General features: G+C 36.6%; 1 protein-coding gene across 4 annotated transcripts in view; it reads right to left on the reverse strand.

Annotated features, from left to right (window-relative positions):
* Positions 1 to 9609, reverse strand: part of LOC121390553 (serine-rich adhesin for platelets-like) — a 73892-nt gene extending 64283 nt beyond the window's left edge. For all 4 annotated transcript variants that reach the window (XM_041522393.1, XM_041522394.1, XM_041522391.1 and 1 more), the window contains exon 1: positions 9481 to 9609. The gene's annotated coding sequence lies outside the window, so the exon portion shown is untranslated. The remainder of the gene's footprint in view (positions 1 to 9480) is intronic.
* Between the last annotated feature and the right edge of the window lie 2502 nt (positions 9610 to 12111).

The raw sequence follows: 12111 nt of genomic DNA on the forward strand, positions 1-12111 counted from the left end.
AGTGGCTAGGTGTAAGGCCACTACACCATCGTCTCTCTCACTAACCACTAACCTACTGGTAGGTACAGGGTTCACAGCCTGGTACCGGCTCCCACCCAGAGCAAGTTTTAACGACTCAGTGGCTAGGTGTAAGGCCACTACACCATCGTCTCTCTCACTAACCACTAACAATTAATTAACATCTAACCCACTGTCCTGGACAGACAGCCCAGATAGCTGAGGTGTGTGCCCAGGATAGCGTTCTCAAACCGTATTGGATATAAGCACAGAGTTGAAACGAAATGAAACTACAAACTAGTAGTGCTACATGCACATGAATGGATGTCATTGATATGATCAGACATGTCAAATGATTCAGTTGAATAAACAGCACCATATGCAAAGTGCATCATGAAAGGGTTTGTCCAATGGCCGTTAGTACAGAGTTCCAATTATAGACGCACTCGCGCAGAATGCAAATATTATATCGCAGATCACAGTGCGGTTATTCTGTCAGTGAGGGGAAGAAACAAGGGCTCTTAATGTCAGCCACTGACGAGTTGATCCACGGACGCAATCACACTCATTTTACAATCACACACACACATTTCCAATGACACACACATTTTACAATCACACACACATTTACCAATCACACACACATTTTACAATCACACACACATTTACCAATCACACACACATTTACCAATGACACACACATTTTCCAATCACACATACATTTCCAATCACGAACACATTTCCAATGACACACATTTTACAATCACACACACATTTACCAATCACACACACATTTACCAATCACACACACATTTACCAATCACATATACATTTCCAATCACGAACACATTTTACAATCACGAACACATTTCACAATCACACACACATTTCACAATCACACACACATTTTACAATCACGAACACATTTTATGATCAGACTGTTTCTGATGACAGACACTATTGTCTCACATTACAATTTTGTTTAAAAGTTGATTTTATTAGTTTAAAAATAAATGTGTATTAATAATTAAAATACACATGTATAAACAGGTACATATACACATTATACCACTAGAGCACATTGATTTATTAATCATTGACTACTGGATGTCAATTTTTTTTTTTTTTGACATACATATATATATATATATATATATATATATATATATATATATATATATACAATGTATATATATATATTTATCATATAATATCTTACATTTTCAGTGCAATCAAAGTATGTGATATTTTTCAGATCACATACTTTGAGAATTTGATAACTTTGCAAATTAGATGTAAATTAGTCGAGGTCTCGGCACTAGGTTTATTGACATTTAAGCAAACGTACTTGGGTGACACTCCATGATTGACGTATGCATTCATAGTCATCAAATAAAAACATTTCAATGGCAATTTGACACTGAAAGCTGTCCAGTTTTCAAAAAACAAAAAACGTTAGGCATAACTTTATTTTGATGTAAGGACATCCAAAATGACGTCATTCGAGTTTGACGTCATTTCCATTCAAAAATACATCGCGCCACATATTCTTACGTCATCTGAATATCTAGTAATGGCGGACTGGAATTAAAGTTGCATGTACAGTTTACAAAAACATGTTGTATTAAGCTTGAGCTTATATGATAAAGAGATTATTACCCTCATGTATTTCGGTATCGTCAATATCATATATTAGGAATAAAAATAATGTATTATGCTCGCCAGAGGCTCGCATAATATAATTTTTATTCCTAATATATGATATTGACGATACCGAAAAACACTCTGGTAATAACCTATATATATATATATATATATATATATATATATGTACATACATGTACAAGTCTTAGACTTAGAGAGGAAACCTGCTACATTTTTTCCATTGGTAGCAAGGGATCTTTTATATGCACCATCCCATATACAGGATAGCATATATATATATATATATATATATATATATATATATATATCACGGCCTTTGATATACCAGTCATGGTGTACTGGCTGGAATGAGAAATAACCCAATGGGCCCACCGACGGAGATCAATCCCAGACCGGCCACACATCAAGCGAGTGCTTGAATGTTTAACAACACCCCAGGACAAAAATACATACTCCTATTGGGTGTCATACAAAGATAATGTAGTACATGTACAGTGGAAGTTGATTTTAACAGGATTTCACAATTAATTACGTATTATACTGATAGAAAAAAATACGGGAATGCATGGTATCCGAGACCAAAACTTAAGTTACCCGGGCTCACCCTGTCCATTGCCAAATTAGCCAACAGTGAACTGCTCATTTCTACACAAAGTGGCTACAACACAGCTTATAAAATATTCTTTAAATTAACCACATTTTAATAATTTTCAAAGAAATACTTTGCATATATGTGAAAATTGTCTAAATCAATATTTGACCCAGTGTGGTGAGACTTTGATTCATTAATTGCATGAGTATATATATATTTATGTTTGTATAAAATACAGAGATATTAATTATTATACTGGGGGATTAAATAAAGAAAGAAAGAAATGTTTTTATTTAACGACGCACTCAACACATTTTATTTACGGTTATATTGCGTCAGACATATGGTTAAGGACCACACAGATTTTGAGAGGAAACCCGCTGTTGTCATTACATGAGCTACTGTTTCTGATTAGCAGTAACGGATCTTTTATTTGCGCTTCCCACAGGCAGGATAGCACAAACCATGGCCTTTGTTGAACCAGTTAAGGATCACTGGTCGGTGCAAGTGGTTTACACCTACCCATTGAGCCCTGAGGAATACTCACTCCTGGGTTTGGAGTCGGTATCTGGATTAAAAATCCCATGCCTCGACTGGGATCCGGACCCAGTACCTACCAGCCTGTACGCGTAGACCGATGGCCTAACCACGACGCCACAGAGGCCGGTCATTAAATAAAGAATACTACATGAGTGGCTGTTAGATAACATTTATCTTACAAGTTGTTTTAAAAACATATATAATGAGCAAAAGCTAGTTTGACACATTTTTAAACAACAAGTTGTAAAATAAGTCCCAGGTCAGGCCACTGCATGGCTATCCAGAGACCGGACCTGTGCCAGACACACTCGAAACTCTAGTGGTATATGAGTATGTAAATAAATATTGCATGGATTGTAAAATAAATAGTATCTAACAGACACAAATTATAGTATTCTGTTTCTTACATATCCTCAAATAAATTTAAACCCATTTTCCAACTAAAACCTGTTTATGGCCCTAGCAATTGTAGTTAACTTACATGTACAGATAAATGTTATTGTTCATGGCCTAATTTTGCTAAATACACATACACATGCATACAGTTGCCCATGCAGTGACTAATTTTATACTTTAAATTGACCCACAACAGGAAACCTACAATAGTACTGCTACTTCTACTGCCACTGTATTCATACACACACATGTACTAGTATAGAAATATCTATACTGAACAAAAGAAATGCAAATATAATTTTAAAATATATAGAGGATTTGTCACGAGTATTTTTTAATATGGAAAATATCAACTGAGTCTACGTTAATCGGTATTCGTTGAGGCTCCCTCGACAAATACCGATTAACATAGACTCGGTTGATATTTTCCATATTAAAAAACATGAGTAGCGAATTCTATTTATCCTATAACACTTCTAAAATAACATTTTAATTCAGTTTTTTAGTAAATCACAGTACTGAAGTCACCACCATCGATAATATGACGGCATCACGATTAGCACAGATAAGTTTGACGTCACGCATTTTAAACAAATCTTTGAAAACCTTACGCTCAGGTACACGGGTCTTGTTGGCTTGTAAGCAAATGACCCATCCACAACAACACATTACCTAGAGACCTTGCAAATTTGCATACCATTATTAACCGAGTTAATAAAGTAAATTATCACATGGGTTTATGACATGGATAACATGGGTAAGTTATAGGATAAATATATATTTTTTTTTTTTTTTTAAATGACAGAATTATTTTGTTAAATATGCTGTCAATAGACCTAAAAGGTTCTCAAGCTGGACTAGCTCTGACCAGAAAAGTTGGACTAATTGTCTATTAAATTTATAACAATTTCTGAAACACATTTACAGGGTGCAATTTGTTTTTAAAATTTTGATTAGCAGTTTTTCCTACTGGGTGGAGAATTGATTAGCAACTATTGGAATTTGATTAGCACTTTAATAAAATGAGTAAACATGAATAAAACACATTCTTTTCAATAAAATTGCATATTTCTTATACATGTATCTGTATTGTGGGCTGCTTACCCCAAAATAAAACAAGTACAGAACAGTACATGTGAAGGGTCATCACTGTCACTTGTTTACAAGGCCGTATCCTCCGGAGGTCAAGGGGGGCAGTTGCCTCCCCCCTCCCCCTCCACACAACCAGAGAATCTCACTTTGGGTTTTTTGGCTATATAGAAAATAGCATAGAAATGTCAGGGTTTAATTTTTATAGTACAACATATTTCTGAATAATATTTGTCAATGGTTATGCTAAGCAGCTTGGTCATCTAACTTGTTCAAAGTGATTTTTTAGTCTTTCCTGAGTTGATTTGTATGTCTGATCCAAAGTGCGATTGAAGCCCGAGAAAAATTCCTCATTTGGCTGATCATTCCAACGTATTCGGTGTTCATTTTTGTTATGAAAATTGACAATTCTTAAACGATATATATACCGAGGCAATTCGAAATTAAAAACGCCAAGCTGTTAATTAGTCGATAATACCGTATGTATACACAAACATTTTCGCGGCTAAAATAATTCGCGATCAAGCTTTCATTTTACATTTTCACGATAGTTTTTGCCAATAATAAAATAAAAACGACCAATATCAACTGAACTCTTTCAATGACAGTTTCACGTAAGATATAATTATACTCGAGACATTCTCGCCATGCGGTCCGTGTCATGCATGCCGTTAGTCTTGTCCACATGTATGTCTTGTCCGCATGATAATACATGATGCAGAAAACTTGAAAAATCACAAACTAGACCAAATACTATTTATTAGTAGTATTCATAGGTTGCATTTAGGTATACAAATAATGAAAGCCACAAGTATGTATCGAATATAAGAATAATCAGTGTAAAAACAACAAACTGAAATCTTGTAGTCACGAGATAGGCTACCAGACGTGAGTTCAGCCAGCCGTTTGTCGCTAATGTTTGTCACACAACAAGTTAAACTGAACGACCACTTCGACAACCGGTCAAAATAATTATCAGACATTTTGACTACTGGCTATCGCTGAACGCAGATCATGCATAGCACTTGTCACTTGTAGTATAAAGCCACGTGGCAGGTAATTTGACGATAAAAATAAAGTGCATGCAATGCGCTATGTGTTTTGTATCTATAGGCATTATTCAAAGCTAAATCGGAAATAAGTTAACGCGTAATTAAATTCGCGGAGCTATCAGCATGTTCGCGGTATATTTAATTCGTGAACATAATATATTTGCGTGCACGGTAGGCTACAAGTTCAGTGTACAAGGTCATAGCTGCTTGCAAATTAGGTTACAACGATGAAGTAGAAACTAGTACATTACGTCACTGTTCTTGTTAAAACGTCAAACATCCTCCGCGTATTCCGACAGTATTTTCTATTTGAAATACTAACACACGCGAAAAGGTTGTACACTGAGATAAATGTTAAAAATGTTTATCACTGGCGAATCAGTTACATGTACCTTGGCTGCGATCACGGAAAATCGACACCCCTAAGTGCGTTCTTCTCCCGCGATCTCAATTCAAAGATCAATTTGGTTACAAAAAACATGCATCATAAACTGTTAGTCATTGTTACAATATTGCATCGCGATCGCAAGATTTTGCATCGCTTTTTGCGATGCGAACCCGGTCATTTTGCAGCCTGAGTTATTTACTAACAAAACATCAATTATTACATGAAATTATTTTGCCAAATTAAAATAAAAATTCGCCAATAGTTTTTAAAATTCACAATTGGCTAATCTGGCGAGTGCCAGAGCTAGTACTGACAAGACATAGATAATTTTAATAAACCCACATGGTAATGCAATTCAAACTAAATAATTATAAGTACCTGTAAATTAGAGAAACAGGGTGTATACTACCAAATCAAATCCCATAGACGACAATAGTAACATATGTGGCTAAAACTCCTACCTGCAACGTATCAACCGACATAAACGCCACGGATTTAAATACTACCACCCCTTACACTTAAAATGAATCAGAAAAAAATGGGGGTCAAGCTGCTCGTTTCTGAGATAACGGGTAGCGTCTATGACTACCCTAGTTTCGCACAAAATTCGAGTACTTTTTTTTACAGGTACCCCATACACATTTCAAGCACAAGGCTACTTGACACATTGGTACTAGATGAAATAAAACTGCAATTTTTTTTTACCCAGATGAAACTATTATTTTTTACAACCAACACACTCACATTTATAACCAATCACAGGACTTGTGGTGTTCACTTCTCTATCAAAAGTTCGGTGCACCTCGCACTTACAAGTACTACTTCGCTAACTTACACGTCACAGACAAATGATTGTCAGGTTAACTATATGTCACAGTGTAATCTATTTCGACTGTGCTGGGTTTTTTCATTGGATGGTATGGCACTGGTGACCTGGTAATCACCTAGGAGTAGCCAGTCATATGTCTTGAAATTGTTAACAAATGTACATGTGTTAACAGGTATGTGTTATCATAAATAACGAATGATGTTCTCGACAGGTGTGTAAGAAAATAAATTAATATGTTTCTATTGTTGATTAGTATATGCATGTACATGTAAATATAGGGCACCAGAACTTATCAGTTTGATCAGTTGAGGACTTATACATGTATGTAATGATGTAACCTGATGTAGGACAAAAATGGTTAAACAGGGGAATAGTGGCAAAGGAGAGAAAAAGAAAGGAATGTTTAACGACATCTCAGTACATTTTAAATTAAATCATGTACATGTATGTATATACCTACCAGCGGGATAGCCAGAAAAAATTTAGCATTGCGCAAGCCGAAGGCATGCCCGAGCGGGGGGATTCAAGGGGCCTCCCCCCCCCCCCCCCCCCCGTGAAAATTTTGAAACTTAGGACGCCTGTAGATGCATTCTGAGCCTTTTCTGAGACATTTTTTTTTATCTTTTTTCAAGTCAATTTTAAGAGGATATTTTATAGAACAATTACAGACAGCCTCAACCTATTCCTAGATTTTTTTGCATTTCTCACATGCATACTGTGTGTAATGGGCACTATGCCTTTGCCTACTACCTGTATTTGATGAACATTTAATATACTTGTATGTATACATGATTATTTCAGGGTTCACATTTCCCCATACATTCCATGTTGAATATATATATAGATGTAAGATAGTAAAATTATCATTGGTAACATGATAAATGGCATCCATTTCCGGGCTCGAAATAACTGACTGTGACAAGCAAACACCATGTAGTCCATTTTTTTTTAGACGTATAGCAGGTGAAATACAAATTCACCTGCTATAACTACTGTCAGTATCGCAGGCCATTTTTCAAGAGACATTTAAATGTATATATACGATTATGTCTGTCTATTATCTGTTATTTAGCTTGGGAATCTGTTATATTTTAATTCCATAATGCTCAAAAATATACCTTAAAGGACCTAATTTTTCACATACTAAACCAAACATTCCCCTCATTCCATGTAGGGCATCCACGGGTCCAAAATACTGGACTTGAGTACTCGAGGGTCAAACTCGACCCAGACCCAAGTACCCCGATACTTACACTAGATGACGTCGCGATGAGACTAAGGAATAAAGTAAAACAGCATTATGCATCTTAATTCCAGCACTGAACATGGATGCCAAATCATGTCATTGTATTGCATTCCACACATTCTCATAGCCATATAATGTAACTGGAGGCAAGCATATGGCAAAATTACATTAAAAATATTTAATTAAATAAGAGTGCTCTTCCTTATACAGGTACTCACGTCCTGTGAATGGAATCGAGTCTTGCTAGACTCAGCCCATGTCCGAGTACTCGAGTATACTTGTCGATACCCTAATTCCATGTTGTCTTATTTCCAGTAGACAATATTTTTTCTTAGCAGGACATATTTCTTTTGGCCTGCTATTTTTTTTTAAATAACAACAGGTCATATTTTATTTCCTATATTTCGAGTCTTGCATTTTCAACAAATTCAGCAAAGCACTTGGAAAACTTAATAGAAAGTAATATTCAGCTACCTTTGTGTCTCTCAACTGAAGGAAATGTTTGCCTTGATGCCCATAGGTGTACATGCAGGCTCCAATTTTGGTACAGGGGGCAGGCTGGCTTTTGCTTGAATTAAACAAAAATGCCCGAATCTGGATAACAACGTTTATTCATTACTATCAAACAGCTATATAGAATTGCAAATGAATCACTACACATTTGTATATGGATTACAACTAATTTTGAGGGTAGATTGATGGAAATACATGGTAAAAACATCCCAGGTTAGCACATTTTGCCAAAATATTAATATAATTTTTGCTCGAGTTTAAGGTTTTGCTCCAGTACTAGTAATAGAACCCCCTCCCACCGCCCCGTCTCATATGCTTATGGTGCCTTGGTGTCCTAATTTCTGTTATTACATCACACTCACAGGCAACACAACTGTGCCCCCCAAAATAAAATTTGATTCCTGTTATGTTAATGCTTAGTCTGCAGTGACAGAGGAAACGTGCTGCCACATAGGACTGACCTAAGGAAAAGCAGCATAGGATGAAAAGACTTTGAACATTCCAGCATGCATGCTAATACTATCGCTAAACCTAAACCTGAATGAACTGAATGCTGGAACGTTCAGAAGACATGCTTAATATAACAGCCCAGTGCTCACTGTTTAAACTATATGTCTACATCGGGTGTGTTAACAAGAAGCATTATGGGGGCAGGGATGGGGAGGTCTGACTTTGATAAAAAAAATAGTGAACATTATGTAATTTATCTGAACCTTTTAAAGTCTTTATCAACTTGAAACTGACGCTGACAATTCCAGAAATAAATGCCCCTTCATCTCATTAAACACCCATTAAATAGTAACCCTATCCTCTATTTAAAATCTCTCAACACTGACCAATTCCTGAATATATGACAGATGTTTAGATGTCTGGACACTGCTAAACTTAGTCATAGGCATCGATTTATCGACTGGTTTAGCAAAATGTTACACCTTTTTTATCTTTAAAATTCGTCTTTTTATTTTAATCCTGCATTTCGGCTATTACGCTGTCGAGATTATAACTAAATATAAATGATAAACGAGCTCAAAAACAATGGCCATCGCATAAAACATGCATAACACATTTTGTCGTCATGTTGTCGATCGGAAATTTATCTTGCGCAAATTCCCCGGTTCGAGTCCCGACAAAAACAAAATGTCCGTCATATATAAGACAGAAAATCTGTATTACCTGCTGCGATTTAACCACAATCTTCATGTTCGTAGTTCCGTCACAAGAAATATCCTTTTCCCGGAAATATTATAGTCATTTCGAATGGCTTTGTGACACATTTCTCTGCGACATAGCTCCCGTCATTTGACATCGCCAGGGGGCGCTATTGTTCACTTTACTTCCGCGTTTTGTGCGAGTGAGGTAAAATAATGATGACCTACAAAGTATAAACACTTGCGTGATGGGAAAATAAATGAAAAGAATTTCCAAAACCACATTTTAAACTACATTTACTAGTATTTGGTGTCTAAAACAAATGTGGTTATTTCAACATTTGGTTGAAAAGAATAAATATGTCTCGATTCGCTGTGACACAAGTCACTTTCTTTAGACATGCAGGGCAGTACATACCGCAACATTTGATCGATGGGTTTAAAAAAAAAAAAGCCGTCCACATCATTGAGGCCGATTGATTCTATGAGCCATCGCATCCTTAGATCCTAGACGAGCGCTGATCAGGTCAGGTCAGGTCAGGTCATAGGGTTTAACGTGCACATTCAGCTGTTGTAGCGCTGCGCACGCCTGTCATGGGCGCAGGCGTCTGCCTGGGCCGGCTCCTCCGTCCAGGACAGGAGACGATCGCTCTATTCTGAATATCACTGAACTATATATTAAATGTGATACCACACTCCGCACATTCGCAGGCGCAAAATATTGTGAATCCAGGAACCAGGGAGATGGGCGAAGTCCCACCCCTCCCCCACGAGGAAGAAAATGTACGGGGGTTTGTTTTTTCCCTACTCTATATATATAATAATACATTTTAAAATGGTTTGTGCCCCATAATAGAGGCTGTGCCCCCTTTGAGAGAGATGTATATCGTTCCTATGTCAAGGTTTCTGCTAGAGGGTAAAACGGGTATGGCGCCATATACCCAATTTTATTTATTCTTAAGTTAACCTTTTTACAAAATTAATTACTCTAATCATTAATGTATGATTTTCTTAACCCTAACCCTAAACTTAACCCATTTTCTTTCTGGGGGAGCCCCCCCCCCCCCCCCCATACACCCCTGTTAACTGTGGTTGCATTCAATTTCATAGCTCCATATCCCCCCAAAAATCTTTCTGGCAGAAACACTGTACGTGTCTGCAATCTGACTGAAATCGGCTCTAATAGGAAAACACCAGTGGAGATGAATTTAATCAGTTAGAAAACATTGTAGAATCGATTAATCCTCATCAGAAGTAAATTTGGTTTTTTTCATTCCAGCTAATCAGCTAGTACTCCACAACTTTCATATATCAAAGGCTATATAAATTTAGTGGTTTATTTAAAATGACATCCTCAACTCGAACATTTTAATTTCGGTTACAATATGGCGTCGAAAAAAATTCTTAAGGGCCACAAAAGATAATTAGAGAGAAAACCCGCTGCTTCTACGCCATGGGATTACAAAATTACCCTTCCGACTATAACAGCAAATGCCAATGTAGGGATCTGTTATATGCACCATACTAAAGACCGGACAGTACATACCACGGCATTTGCTACACCAGTTGTGGCGCACTGGTTGGAAGGAGAAATAGCCCAAAGAGCTCACCAACAGTGATCAATCTTAGACTATCTGACGCCAAGCGAGTGCTTTACCACTGGGCTACGTCTCGCCATGGTACCAGCCTGTATGTGGGGCGAATGCATAAAGAATCCCATCCTTGACTGTCCAAATAGTTGACAGGTATGAAGGCGTATGACGATAGAGGATGGATTTCTTCTCTCATTAGATATCGTGAATAAAGGTAAGAGGTACCATGTTGGATAATTAATTAGGCCTACTGTACAATATTAGCCACTAATAAAACAGTGTCATTTAATCAACATTCCCTTCCTCTTCAATGTATGCTTTAAAGAGAGAGAGAGGGAGGGAGAGAGAGAGAGAGAGAGAGAGAGAGAGAGAGAGAGAGAGAGAGAGAGAGAGAGAGAGAGAGAGAGAGAGAGAGGGAGAGAAATTACACGAGTTCATTAGAACTGTGCATGTATAACTTAATTTGTATTTTGTATTTATATACTAGCCTATATATTTATTATATTACTATACTATTAGTATATAATTTAATAGCTAGGCTACTCCTAACGAATAGCACAATGGAATCGTCTGTATATCTCCCTATGTAGACAGGACAACACATACCACGGGCTTAAATAAATCAGGCCTCACGCGAGGTCAAAATCATAGAGCGAAGTCACTTCTCTCTCAAACTTTAGAGCAGGGAGACTTGAATTTTTAATCCAAAAACTAAAATACGCAAAAATAAGTTATCTTAATACAGGTGCAACTTTTACAATCTGTATTTCTTTTTTACCGTCTGTACTGCTAATTGATGGATATGTGCTCTATAGTTGTTGTTGTTGTTTTTTTAAATCACCTTTCCACATGTCGCCTTCTTTAGAAATAATTAAATGTAACTGAACAGCACTAATTTAGCCGTTTAGAATTCATTCTCTCACAAGTTTGTCTTCTCATTTCATTTTATAACTACTCCATGCTGAGTATTGTCGTAGTAGATTAACCTACCATGGGTGTTATATATTATATATTATATATATATATATGTATGTGTGTATATATGTATGTATGTATGTATGTAT

The sequence above is a fragment of the Gigantopelta aegis genome, chromosome 15, assembly GCF_016097555.1.
Source record: "Gigantopelta aegis isolate Gae_Host chromosome 15, Gae_host_genome, whole genome shotgun sequence".
NCBI classification, from domain to species: domain Eukaryota; kingdom Metazoa; phylum Mollusca; class Gastropoda; order Neomphalida; family Peltospiridae; genus Gigantopelta; species Gigantopelta aegis.